This window comes from Jaculus jaculus, chromosome 4 (genome assembly GCF_020740685.1).
Source record: "Jaculus jaculus isolate mJacJac1 chromosome 4, mJacJac1.mat.Y.cur, whole genome shotgun sequence".
Lineage (NCBI taxonomy): Eukaryota > Metazoa > Chordata > Mammalia > Rodentia > Dipodidae > Jaculus > Jaculus jaculus.
Window position 1 is genome coordinate 7,439,029 of NC_059105.1, and position 14,344 is coordinate 7,453,372.

Sequence of the window (14,344 nt, forward strand, 5' to 3'; positions counted from 1 at the left end):
GGAAATTGATAAAAGATTTGAATTCTAAGGGATTCCAATTGAAAAATAATATATTACTCTTGATATCTGTATTTAAATAGAAAACTTAACGTTTCACTGTTACTGTTGCAGCCAGGGATGCCAGTTCTAAATACTGTTTTATAGGGAAGGGTCAAGGCACCATGGTAGACTGCTTTGATAGCACAAGTGAGGACTGGGCTTTGATTCTGTAGTTCTGCCAAATTAAGTAAAACGTGCTGTGAGAGCTGTCAGGTGGGAAAAGTCTACTATAGGTCAGAAATTGCTCTTGTCTCTAGCAAATACTGTTCTAATCCTTGTGTCATCCTGTCAGGTATGTGTGGTGAATTTCTTTACTATAAAGAAAAACTGAAGGCCCCATTGGCTAACAAGCTCCACAAGGAAAGTGTGTGAAGGCTCTGTTGAGGAAATTACTCACTGCCCAATGAGCAGATAGCACAGAATGGGAGAAATCTTTGCGACCTTAAGAGCTGACAGGGGCAGAATAACTAGAATCTATAACAAACTCCAAATGTTAAATACCAACAACTAAATCATTCAGTCAATAGTAGACTAATTAATTGAATAGACAGCTCTCAAAGGAAGAATTACAAATGGTCAATAGACATTTGAAATTGTTAAAACTTTCTTAGTCATCAGGGAAATTTAAGTTAAAACTAATTAGAGAATCCATCTTACCCCAAGCTCAGGGAACAAAGCAGAATAAAGGGCAGAAAAATTGTAAGAGCTTCAGGGTGGGTGAGAACAGCCTGAGTCATTGCCCCACCCACTTCACAGAGACTGACTGAGGCCTTAGGACTCCACAGTAAACACCAATAACCCACACTCAATAGAATGTTGGAGGGGGGAAGATATAAGAGTACAACCTTTTTATAATATAAAAATCAATAAATAATTAAAAGACTAAAAAATCTAATGTAAATGATAAGTGATAGTGAGGCTGTGAGAAAAGAAAAACTCCTTTGCTGATGGGAGTGTGAATTTGTGCAGCTGCTATGGAAATCAATATGGAAGTTCGCTAAGAACAAAACTGGAAGTGCTATTGAGTCAGGAAATCATAGAGAATAGTCTAACTAGCCAGGACACCAGGGTCGTAAGCACACCCATTTCTCAACAGGCTACTTGAAAATCTGATCTGGTATTCCCACCTGCACGTGCATCCCGCTTCCAACCACAGGATACATTTCTCCTTCCTTGACAACTGTTGGTAATTCATTTTTCGTGGTCAGATCCATCCTACATTAATTTTGAATACACTAGTAGTGAGGCAAACGTATCCTTTTGGTGAACCTTAGAGTACATTCCTTAGTTACAATCTTAATCATCTTGTGCCTATGCATAATTTGGCATTATTATGATGGAACTAAAAGGTATCATGGGAAGGACACATGCAACAGTGATGATCTGACAAGGCCCACAGGAAGAAGCTCTATACAGTAACCTGCTCCTGAGCAGCCTTGCTCCAGGAGCCCACTGCCCCTTAGCAGGGTAATTTCTTCCCCTCCCTTTTCTGCACATTTTCTGTGCTCTTAATAAAACTTCATGCTGCTTCACTTTGTGTGTGTGTGTGTGTGTGTGTGTGTGTGTGTGTAAACCTTTTCCAAGTCTTTGAACAATATACCAATAACTGTGAAGCACTCAGACATATCCACCAGTAATGCCACAGTTCTAGCTCCACTACTCCCGAGGACAGAGCCAGAGGAGTCCACGTCAGCATCCACAGAGAGGCTGCTCATCCCTGCTCACTACTGCACTTGTCACAGTAAGTCTGGATGCCTATCAACATGAATGGAGAGACAATATAAAGAAAATGGTGTACATATACATAATGGAATTTATTCACTAAAGAAGAATTAAATTACGGTATTTACAAGAAAATCTTGGGAAGCAGAGACAATTACATTAAGTTAAATAAGCCTGAGTCAATAAGATAAATACCAATGTTTTCTTTTAAATATAGAACATATTTATGCATGTGTGTATATACATGTATATGTATATATATTTGCATTTATACATATTAGGATGTAAGAGTAGTAAAGAAATCAGGCAAGAGAGGAAGAGGTCTAAAGAAGGAGGTAGGGGGCAAGAAAAGAGAGTAATGTATGTGTCATGAAAGCAGAAACAGGGGTAGAATTTGGGGGGAAAGACCAGGAAGAAAGCAAGAGGAGAAATGGGAAAAGACATTTGGGGAGGAGGGACAAGAACAAAGAATAAGGATGTTTACAAATGAAAATGTCACAATAAAACCCATTTTTTTTTTTTATTTTTTTAAATTTTTTTTTTAAATTTATTTGAGAGAGACAGACACAGAGAGAAAGACAGATAGAGGGAGAGAGAGAGAATGGGCGCGCCAGGGCTTCCAGCCTCTGCAAACGAACTCCAGACGCGTGCGCCCCCTTGTGCATCTGGCTAACGTGGGACCTGAGGAACCGAGCCTCGAACCGGGGTTCTTAGGCTTCACAGGCAAGCGCTTAACTGCTAAGCCATCTCTCCAGCCCCAAAACCCATTTCTTTACTTGCTAACCAAATGTGATAGAAACAAAGAAAGTTTGCTCTTATGAGCTGAGTGTTTGAGTTCCCACTACTTCCAATGTTGAAGTGCTGGCATAAACCACATCCAGTGTGATGTTCCATGGTGGGCTCTAGGGGAAGTAATTAGGCTTGGATAAGTCACTAGGACTGAGCACTGTGCAGGGAATGGACAACTTCAGAAGAAGAAGAAACACTAGGAAGTTCTGTCTTCTGAGGACACAGAGCAAAGGCTGCTGTGGGAGTTCCAAGAAAAGCCTTACCAAGAGCTGAGTCTCCTGACAGCATAATTTTAGACAGTCCCCAACATTCTCTTACAGTGGTCTGTGCTCACCAAAAGACAAATAAAGAAAAAAGAAAAAAAAATAATCAAGATTATTTAACTTCCCAAAGCCAGTCAGGAGTAGGTAGAGGAACTAAGAATTGAACTCCATTTTCTTTGGAAAACTACCTCATTAAGGAAACCTCAGGCCTACACACACACACACACACACACACACACACACACACACACACACATTGTCCCACAGAAACACAACACATGCACACCACACATACACATACAACCAAAAGGATTTTTCTTTTATGTATTTAATGAAATTTTGTATATTGTTCATGTGTAGCAGGAAGTTTATATAATATTCGATGTTTCTTGGGCAACTCTCTAACATGATTTTTTGCCTAATCCAACTACAATCCCAAAAGCAATACCTGCTGACACACAGAGTGCATTTTGAAACCATGACAGGGCAATGATTGAAAAAAGCACTTAACTGTTGTTTGATTTCAGACTACCTATTCCACTTAGTATTACACCATAGTTTTACAGAAAAACAAATATATATAACTCTGATGTGTCCCTAAAATTTCTAGTTATTTAGTATTCTTCTCTGGACTATTCCTGTTATAAAATGAATGATAAAACTCATATAAACTTATATAATGGGGGCTGGGGAAATGGCCCAGCCATCTTGCTTACAAAGCCTGCTGACCCATGCTCAACCATCCCTACCATGTAACTAAAGCCGGCTCAAGGTGGCATGTTCCTATTCTCCCAACATGCATGCCTACAGCAATGGGAGATGGAAGCAAGAAAATCCAAATCTCACGGGCCAGCTAGACTGACATTGCTTTATCACAAAAACAGGTCCTGTCTAAAAGCCTGGGGAGGAAGAGCACAGAAGCCTCACGGCTACCCTCTTAATTCCCATGCACACAACATAAATGCATACACACATAAAGAGCGCATTTCAAAAACTAGTATGATGAAGCCTTAACTCCCAATATGATTGTTTTCAACATGGAGCCTTTATAAAAATAATGAATGGGCTGGAGAGATGGCTTTGCAGTTAAGGAGGTTGCCTGTGAAGCCAAATGACACACATTTGATTTCCTAGGACCCATGTAAGCCAGATGTACAAGGAGCACATGCACTTTGGGTTAGTTTGCAGTGGTTACAGGCCCTGGCATGTCTATTCTCTCTGTGTCTGTCTCTCTTCTCTCTATCACTCTCTGCTTGCAAATAAATAAAATAAAATAAAATAAAGGTTTAAAAAAACAACAAAGAAAGATGAGGCTTATAAGGTCAGGGCCTTAGCCCAATACTACTGATATCTTTATGAACAAAACCCAAATATACATACAATCAGAAAAAGTCATATGAGGAAACGAGTGCATTGTTCTAAAGACAGATGCCTTTCAACCTTGAGGAAACTGTGCTCTTGAACTGAAGAAATATGAGAAGCTACATGTTTCTTTCAGGAACCCACCGGTGTTGTTTACCAAGGCAACTCATGCAATCTCATATGCAAGCTGTGTGTGGAATCAGTCTTGATCTTCCACCCTCTAGATTCTCTTTAATATTTAAGAAATGAATGAACAATAGTGGCTTTCACTACATAATTGCTGTGATGATATAATCCTCACTTCACTAATGGAAATCAATGTACAATGAGATAATACCACTTATCCAGAAACACATGGTTGGTGAACAGCTAAGCTGAGATGTCACTCCCAATTTGTCTAATTCAGATTCTTCAAATACTGTATTGATTCTAGTTTACCACATTTTCTTTCTGGAATCCCAACCCTGCATGGTTAACACATGCATGTAATGCAATGTTAAAGTTCCTTTAAGGACATTTCCACACCTCTAGTGTTATGATGCTACACACCCTTCATACTGGATTTCACATGCATGACGTCAGACCCTGGTAACCAGGGTTCTTGTCCTTAGCATTGAATCTTAAAGATCCCCATTCTGTTTCTTTTTCTGCTTCACCTCCATAATGGAGTAAGGAGGTGATGAAATCAAAAGTCTGCCTGTGCCCACCCCGAGCATCCATCCTCTTTTCTCTAGACCTCTCTCTGCATTGATCTGACCCCAGAAGTTCCTGCCTTAATGGTTCTGATCTAACTTCCAGTTCCTTGGCTATCTTCTGTCTCAGGGTCTGCCCTACAAGAAACTGATGCTAAGATGGACACGTGCACATCTAAGCCTAGAAACGTGCAGGTAAAGGCTATCGGGGTTAGTTAGTTTAAGAATAGGAAAATTCTCCAAACTCTAGTCTCAGGCTTCATAGGCAGCCCTGTACAACAAGCATATGAACGCGTGGCTTTGGATGCAAGCTGACTAGTTTAGTCTCTGGAGTAGTTCTATGTTTGCTTGATTCATCCAGAATATACATATGCATAATTCCTATCATTTTCAGTGAGAGTGACCTGAACATGTAAAATTGTGTACCACTTATTCTCTGATTTGTTTTTTTTTTTTTTTTTTTTTTTTTAAATTTTTTTTGGTTTTTATTTATTTATTTGAGAGTGACAGAGGAAGAGGCAGAGAGAGAGAGAGAGAGAGAGAATGGGCGCGCCAGGGCCTCCAGCCACTGCAAACGAACTCCAGACGCGTGCGCCCCCTTGTGCATCTGGCTAACGTGGGACCTGGGGAACCGAGCCTCGAACCGGGGTCCTTAGGCTTCACAGGCAAGCGCTTAACTGCTAAGCCAATCTCTCCAGCCCTATTCTCTGATTTGTTATCAAGTAAGGGAGGTAGCATATGTACTTTGTAAGCACATTTTGAGCACAAACTATTAAAAGCTTTGCAAGAAATTGAGATAAGCAGTCTATAGCTGCATTGCAATAGCCAATATTTGAAGTCCAGGAATTAGAAGGAAATATGCAAGAAAGAGGTCAACACAGCAACCCGGGTTAGAATGCAGTTAGAGGAGTCAAGGTGATGAAGGTGAGATTGAGAATCAGGACCACACTGTGGCTGTCATCCTTCCTACTCTACACAAATAGCATTGATTCCTGGACTAAGAACAATGCAAATGACATGCAAAGCACAGAACCTCTTAGCCAGCAAGTCACTGCCTGTAAAGAGCCAAGACCTGGCCCACAGAAAACAGACGCATCCAAGCCTACATTTTCCCACCCTGCCCAGCAGCACAGCACATAGTTCAGAAAGAAGGTGGTAAAAGCCTGGGGTAACATTTTGTTAGGTAAGGCTCTTTCCACTCACACATGAGGGTCCGAGATTGGGTTTCCAGCATCCACATAATTTCTGAACATGTACACCTGTGTACAATCCTAACTCTTGGGAGGCAGAGGCAGGAGGAGGCCTCAGACAAGCTGGCTAGCTAGATTAGCCAAACTAGTGAGTTCCAGCCTCAATGAGATATTTGTCTCAGTAAAATAGGTAAAATCTACGAGGAAGAACCCCAATTGCAACCTTCAGCCTACATGCTCATGTGCACACTCATACAAACACATGCACACATGTGTGCTCAAACATACAAACATGCACACACACACACCATGTTCACTGTACATTTATACACATGTCAGGAAAAAAAACAGTAGAAAGGAACAGGGGTTTAGGCTTCTTAATAAGTTCAGCTTATTTCTGAAAAGAAATTTTAAGTGAGGAGGGATAGTATATAATTTATATACAAAATAAGAGCCTTATTTTGGAGAAGCAAGGTGTAGTGATGACATCATTTTCAAGTGAACTGAGGAAATACTTATGCGCTGGACCAAATCAACGATGTCTGAGGTGTTAATTGTGTCACAAGCTCATGATTTGCCTGCTTTGTCTCTGGCCACACAAGGTCTACAGAACCCCAGATATCATCACCTGAGCACTGGACCATGACACGAAGATGGAGAACTGCTAAATATTTACTAGTGAGTCATCTGCACAGAGACTTTGAGCTGGTCCATTCAGTGCAAGTGGGCATATGGATGTTTACCAAATGAGAATGTTGTAAAATGCAAAATCAAACAGATGCTCAATAACAAATGATATGTCTTTGTAGTCAATTTCATTATCTGCTCTCAATCTTATGTTAAGAGTTGGTGAGATAGGAGCTGGAGAGGTGCCTTAACAGTTAAGGCACTTGCCTGCAAAGCCAAAGAAACTTAGTTCAATTCCCCAGGACCCACATAAGCCAGATGCACAAGGTGGCACATGTGTCTGGAGTTCCTTTGCAGTGGCTGGAGGCCCTGACACACCCATTATCTCTCTCTCCCTCTTTCTCTCCCTTAAATAAACAATAGAGTTGGTGAGAGAAACAGCAGAGCTGATGATACTGAGAACTTGTTAACTAACTACTTGGAACCCAGAGTTAGTTCTCTGTCCACTAAAAAATCTAACAGTTTTGTTCAACAATACTCTTTTATCTCAAAATAATGTATAAAATGCAAATATTAACCTACAATTTGCCATATTAAATATTTATGCCCACAGTTCTCAAAGCCCCCCATCAAGGCAATGGCTTTGAGCCTTTTTCTTCTCGTTAAAAGACCTGACAAGGCCACACGTGGTGGCACACACCTTTAATCCCAGCACTTGAGAGGCAGAGGTAGGAGGATTTATATGAGTTCAAGGCTATCCTGAGACTATATAGTGAATTCCAGGTCAGCCTGGTTTAGAGTGAGACCCTACCTTGAGAGAATAAAAAAACACAAAAACACCAGACAGTACTGAAGCTTAGCTGAGTCCGTTGAGCCACAGCCTTTCACATAGAGAACCTGATGGGGATCTGCAGAGAAAAATAGAGCCCTGCATAATGGTACAAACAAGATTTTGGGTAGCAAAACTCATTAACCTGAATCTGACACAAAGGTTTACTGAGGATGTTCTTGTGTGTCCTTTGACCAATTTCAAATCATATGCCAAAAGTAAGAGGAGCCCTGGCACAAGACATTCTTAAGTAGGACATGAAGCAGATTTACAGCCATGAAGCACCTGCAAAGGATGCTTTTGAAAACTGGGACCTAGAAGGATCAAACATGAGTAAATACGGATGGAATTTCCTCTCCAGTCTTAAGGCCGAGTAGACACTGGCGTGGTGCAACGACCTCTAGTTTGAGTCGTCTGGGAAATGTGAGCCACGCTCATGGTTCCACCATGACCTGTATGGCATTGAATACTTTTTCATTGTCTCTTAAATATATGATCTAGACCATATCATCTCAAAGATAATTTCTAGCTCAGATATTCTATGAAAGGACAGTAAGAAACCAATACTTAAACTCATATACTTAGTTTTTATTAGTTTAAAGTAGAATAGGTCTTATAGGACCCTAAACATATTAGAGACATGATACCTCATGGGATTGTCTTCCAACTATTGCTCAATGTCCTTAAAAAAAAATACCTAGCTCATTTGCAAGAGGTTTTTGAAACAATGACTTCTTTCTATAAGACAGAAAGAGGGGCTTTCATACATATAGAATTTTTTTAGGTGCTACCAATAGCTGGCACAATCCCACATGTAGGGTACAAAAAATATTATGGCAATAATTTGAGTTGTCCTCTTCTAAGTAATTCCATAGAACATTGCTTCATAGGCAGATATAAAACTGATATTAACATTAGCGTATGAAATCACACTAGACACATGGAAATGGTGTGCAAAGACTCCATACCTCTGGACACTTGGAGCCCAGCCATAGCACAGAAGAGTAACAGTGTTGCACTGAATTGTCTGTAGTTATAAGGCCCTGGGTACCAGTTTCTACTTAGTTCTTAATTAACTCTGAGGCCTTGGGCAAAACATTTTCTTCTTATGAGCATATATTTGCTTATCTGTAATGAGGTATTTAGACTCAAGGACCTTAAGATCTAGTATTGTAATGTTAAGTACCAGAGTGGATTTGTTATTAGATGCTCCTATTTCTGTCTGAGCATTAGGAAGCATTGGAGAGCTTTCAAAACAAAATAATAGAAGAGGAGGAGAAGAAGGAGAAGGAGGAAAAGGAAAGCAGAAGAAAAAGGAGAGAAGAAGTAGAGAGAGGAGGGAGAAGAGGATGAAGAAAGAAGAGTAGAGAAAAGAAAACCCATACACACTAATGCATATGCACACGTGTGCACATGCAAGCAAACACACAAGCATGCACATGCACACATGGCCTCCAAGCCTGAGCCATGATTAACTTAATATTGCTAGGGTGGGGCTTTGATATTGGTAACTTCTAAAATCTTCTGTTGTTTCTAAAATAAAGATTCAGAAGTACTGTTAAGTACTATGGAAAAGTTTTCACACTGCTTAATATAATTTAGATTACTGATTTTGTAGATTGGCTAAGGTTCTTTGCTTCCATATTTTTCAATGAAATTATCTTAATTATCTATTTTCTTTAAGAATAAGTTTTAAAAAGTATTATAGAAGATAATCTACTTTGCATGCTTAGAATTTGTTGGAAAAATGTTATAGGAAAGGAAAAATATTTGACTGCTTCAGGTTTGGAAGTGATCTCAGTAATTTATTCATCTTTTGTTATGATAATTCTCCAAATTCATCAATAAGGAAAGATAAGGCAGCCAAATGTACAAACACCCAGAGCAAACAGTGAGGGGGAAGTCATGTCGTAAGTTTTTTACTTGGCCTCCTTGTGTAGGAAGACTTATAAAGAGAAGGAGAACAGCAGTCTGAGTACAGCAGCAGCCTTTTCTCATCAAGGACAACCATCAGGAGAGAAGACACAGTAAACCTGAGATAGCAAAAGACTCTTATTTATTATTTCCCAGTGTTCCCCCTTGCGTACTGATGACTTTTTTTAAAAAGGTCATAGTCTCTTTTAATTTTGAAGAAAAGACAAATTGTGGGAGGTGCGTGGGTGGGTGAATGTGTGCACAGGTGCAATAAAATTTAATGAATTCTCAAATAATTTTAACAGATGGAAAAAATGCTTCAATCTTTGAAAGCATCAAAAGCATTCAGGCACTAAAAATATTAATACATGGAAAATATCATTTCCATTCTTCCCAATTCTTAAAATACATAAATGTTTGTATGTGAAGCAAATACTAGATACTAAAATAATTCTTTCAAGGGTAATATGAATATTTAATTTCAGGGGTTGGGATTGTAGCTCAGCTGTTCACTAGCATGTAACAAGATCATGGCTTATCCCTAGAAAAGGGAAAAAGTTTCTACCAAAGCAAATATCAAACTTGGCATTATGAGAATCACACTTACTAATAGCTATATTTGAGAGGGATAAAAATGCCACACACATTAAAATTTCATAAGTAAGAAATTATAAGCACCTTAGGACAATATATCTGAAGAACACAGAACTGTATACTATACTGTATTTCTTGCTAGTTTAAACATACAGATCCTCTAGAAAATATGGCTAGAGAGTTTAACTGTTTGGGAGATATTGTGGGACAATCTAAAATTTTCCACAGCATCTTAAGGGAAGAAATACACATGAAAATTTAAAGAAAGCAAACATTAACTGCATTTGATCGTCCTCCCAAATGACATTTTCAATGAAGTTAATTACAAAGTTCAAGTCAAGCTATAGGGTAAACCTACAGGGATATATTTAAATATTGATGCCCTTGGTGACACTTGTTCATTTATTTTAAGTTTTAGTTTATTTATTTTTGAGGGGAGAGAATGACATAGACGGAGAGAGAATGGGTGTGACATTGCCTCTTCCCACTGCCAACAAACTCCAGACACATGTGCTACTTTGTGTATCTGGCTTTACCTGGGTACTGGAGGATCGAACCCAGGGTCACCGGGCTTCGCAAGCAAGCACCTTCAACCACTCAGTCATCTCTCCAGCCCCACTATTGCATTTTTAAAATTACTGTCTTATTTTATAAACTATCTCATAGCAGACTTTGGGGAGTAAAATGAATCTGACTATTTGCTTAATAAAAATGCCACAGAGGTTGCAATATCTGGTCTTTTGAGTTAGGCTTATTGGCTAGGACAGAGGAGAACCATGGAGGAGTAACTAGGAGAGATGGAATAGGTGGAAAATGATGATGGAATGGTGCAACACAGAGTTTTCAGATGGGGCTAGGATCAACATTCACATCGAAAGTATTCTTTTTCCTACCCAGAGGCTCACTGGATCCACACCATCCCAGGAGACCCACAGTAGATATTTATGAGCTTCTGCAGCCAGGAAGTGTGACTAATGGCCATGAGAACCATAGATGCACAATGATGGGAAGAAGATATTCCTTGCTAAGGTGTACCACCCCGGGTCTGCCCATCCCCACCACTGTGGATGTCTATGCAGCAATGCTTTGGCTGCAGTGTTTTTACCCAAAAAAAATGACCTCTTATCAATTACAAATGCCTTAGTTTCTACTGTTCTTGTTTATTGTCTTTCATTTAAAAATGAAGATTCTAGGCTTATGAATAGCACCTGGTCTATAATAGATGTTCTATAAATATTTAGTGGTCAAGCATGGTTAGAATTCTTGTACATTAGTTGTATCAGAAATAAAGCACTTAGGAAGGAACTGTTTCAAGAATGTGAGAGATGTGTACCCTGGAAAATTCAAATGTTGATGAAAGAAATTCCAGTAAGTAGAAAGATATTGTGTTTAGGAATTCAAAGTCTTCATATTTTAAAGATTTCAATAGTATCCAAAGTAACTTACCAATTCAATATCATCCCTTAAAAGGGGTGTGTGGGAGGAGAACCTCAATGGTATTTTTGCAAAACTAGAAACTCCTATATAAAATTCATGGACTCTTAAAGAACATTAATAGACAAAATAATCTCAAACTATAACAAATTAAGATATTTCTTCTTTATAGAATTCAAAAATTATTATAATGCTCCAATAATACAAGCAATGTGGAATTGCATAAAGATATTAAAAATAAAAATAAACCAAAAGTGAATAAAATAGAAGGTACATAAATAATCTCTCACATGTATGGTCAAATTATTTTCATCGACTGTGCCAAGGTCATCCTATTGAGTAAAGGGCAATGCTTTCAGTGAATTGTGTTTGGAAAATTGTGTACCTAATTGTGAAGGAATGTAAGAGAAATCTGGCATCACATAGAAGCCATAAAAATTATGTGTCAAAGACCTAAAGAGCCAAAACCATAATAGTCTTGAAACAAAGTGGTTTGCCTCATACCTTATGTTCCTACTCTCATGGCCTTGGAACACTGAATGTCTGAGGGCCATATTTTGGTAGATTCAGTATAGACAACTTTGTGAAAGAGATTTACATTCAAAGGGCTGGGAGTGAGGCAAGGTTTTAGGCCTTTGTTTTCCTTTAGTACCTCTGATAGAGAATTTTTGTTTGTTTGTTTTGTCTTACAAGGTAAGGTCTCACTCCAGCTCAGGCTGACCTGGAATTCACTATGTAGCCTCAGGGTGGCCTCAAACTCATGGTGATCCTCCTACCTCTGCTCCCAATTGCTGGGATTAAAGGTGTGTGCTACCTATGACTTTCTCTTAATTGAGAATCTTTTCACATGTACTTGATATCTATATTTACAGTTTCCCAAGTACAGGGGAATGGCTGAAGATGACTTGGTAGTTAATAGACTTGCCTGCAATGCCAAATGACCACTGTTTGATTCTACACTACCCACATAAAGCCAGATCTTAAGTCTCATGCATGTGGATTCATTTGCAGTGGCGGGAGGCCCTAGTGCATCTCTCTCTCTCTCTCTCTTTCTCTCTCTCCCTCTCTTTCTCTGCTTTCAAATAAATAAATATTTAAAACAGATGATTTTTTAAAATTAAAAATAAAATGAAATCAGTTTCCCAGGAGCACATACTGTGGTATGACATCATGAAATCTGGTTCAGTAGCTACTCCAGTCTTTTCTGATGTTAGAATCACAAGCAAGGGAGTCAAGGAGAAAGGGAAGGGAACAAAAGGAAGGGGAAAGTGAGAGTGGAGAAGAGAGAGAAAGGCAGTGAGAGAGGGGAGAGAGAAGGACTGAGGATAGAAAAATAAAGAATGGAAAGAAAGAGAGAGAAAGAAAGAAAAAGGAAGGAGGAGGGAAGGAAGTTAGGAAGAGAGAGAGGGAGGGAAGAAGTAATTGCAGAGCAATGAAGGGAAGGTAAGAAGATAGGAAAGAAACAGGCAGGGAGGAAGAAAGGAACATTGAAGCCCACGGAAGCAAATTTGACACAGATGAGTTGGCTTCTTTAAATATCAGCTACTCGAGAGACTTTGAAATTCTCCATTGATTTCACAGGAAAGTAGGTCAGGAAGGCTTTCAACTGGAGAAGCCTCATGCTGCAGGTTGCATTTAACTGTGTGGAGCATTAAAAATTGATGTGCAAAACAAACCTTTGCTTAATTAGCATCTGGGTAAAGACTTCCCTAGGAAAGCCATGGAAGTTACTATGTAAATGAGAAGAATGACAATGAAGCGTTTATAGTGTTTCCACAATGGCTTCTCTGATGTAGTACTTATCTTAAGAATAGCGTTTGGCGGATGGAGAGATCGCTCAGTTGTTAAGGCACTGGCCTGCAAAGCTTAAGGACCTAAGTCTGATTCCACAGTACCCACATAATGCCAGATGCACAATGTGGCACATGTGTCTGGAGTTTGTTTGAAGTAGTTAGAGACACTTTGGTGCCCATTCTGTCTCTCTCCTACTTTGTCTCAGTCCCTCTCAAATAAATAAATACTTATAATATTTTTTCAAGAATAATATTTGGAAGACATCAAACAAGCATTCTGGATTCTACTTGATCTATATTTAATAATTTAACATGTTTTACATGATAATTTAATATTTACTATTTTGTTTGTTTGTTTTGATTACTCCAATTTTTTTAATTCTAAGGTTAATTTTGTGGGGGCATATAAAGTAATCATTTTAAAAGGACATAAGATTTATTTGAATGTGTTTAAAATAATACTTTATTAATCATACTTTTCAATCAAGATTCCAATCATATTCTAAGGTTTTTTTTTATATCAAGCACTCAAGACTGCAGAATTTCCACCTAATTATTTGGCTAATATGTATAACTTTGTGAAAAACAAAACATTTTGTTATGATTGTTGTTTAGAAATGGGTTTCACTAAGTTGCTTAGGAAGGCTTAAAACATACCCTATGTGCTAAAAGGAAATGAATGTGCCTCCACCATGGTTGGCAAAAAAAAGTTTTGATTATAAAGATTATTTTATTTTATTTTTTGTTCATTTTTATTTATTTATTTGAGAGTGACACAGAGAGAGAGAGAGAATAAGAGGCAGAGAAAGAGAGAGAATGGGCACGCCAGGGCTTCCAGCCACTGCAAACGAACTCCAGATGCGTGTGCCCCCTTGTGCATCTGGCTAATGTGGGTCCTGGGGAATCCAGCCTCAAACTGGGGTTCTTATGCTTCACAGACAATCGCTTAACTGCTAAGCCATCTCTCCAGCTCCTATAAAGATAATTTTAAACCAGAAAAACTAAGTACTCATGATATTTGAAAATCATATCAACAATTTGGTGATAATGAAGAGTATGCCTTCTTAAAAACATTTTTTATCATTACTACTCCTGA

At 38.7% G+C, this 14,344-nt stretch overlaps 1 protein-coding gene across 3 annotated transcripts in view; it reads right to left on the bottom strand.

Annotated features, from left to right (window-relative positions):
- Nyap2 (neuronal tyrosine-phosphorylated phosphoinositide-3-kinase adaptor 2) overlaps positions 1 to 14,344 on the bottom strand; it is a 268,470-nt gene that overhangs the window by 88,747 nt on the left and 165,379 nt on the right. The window lies entirely within an intron of this gene.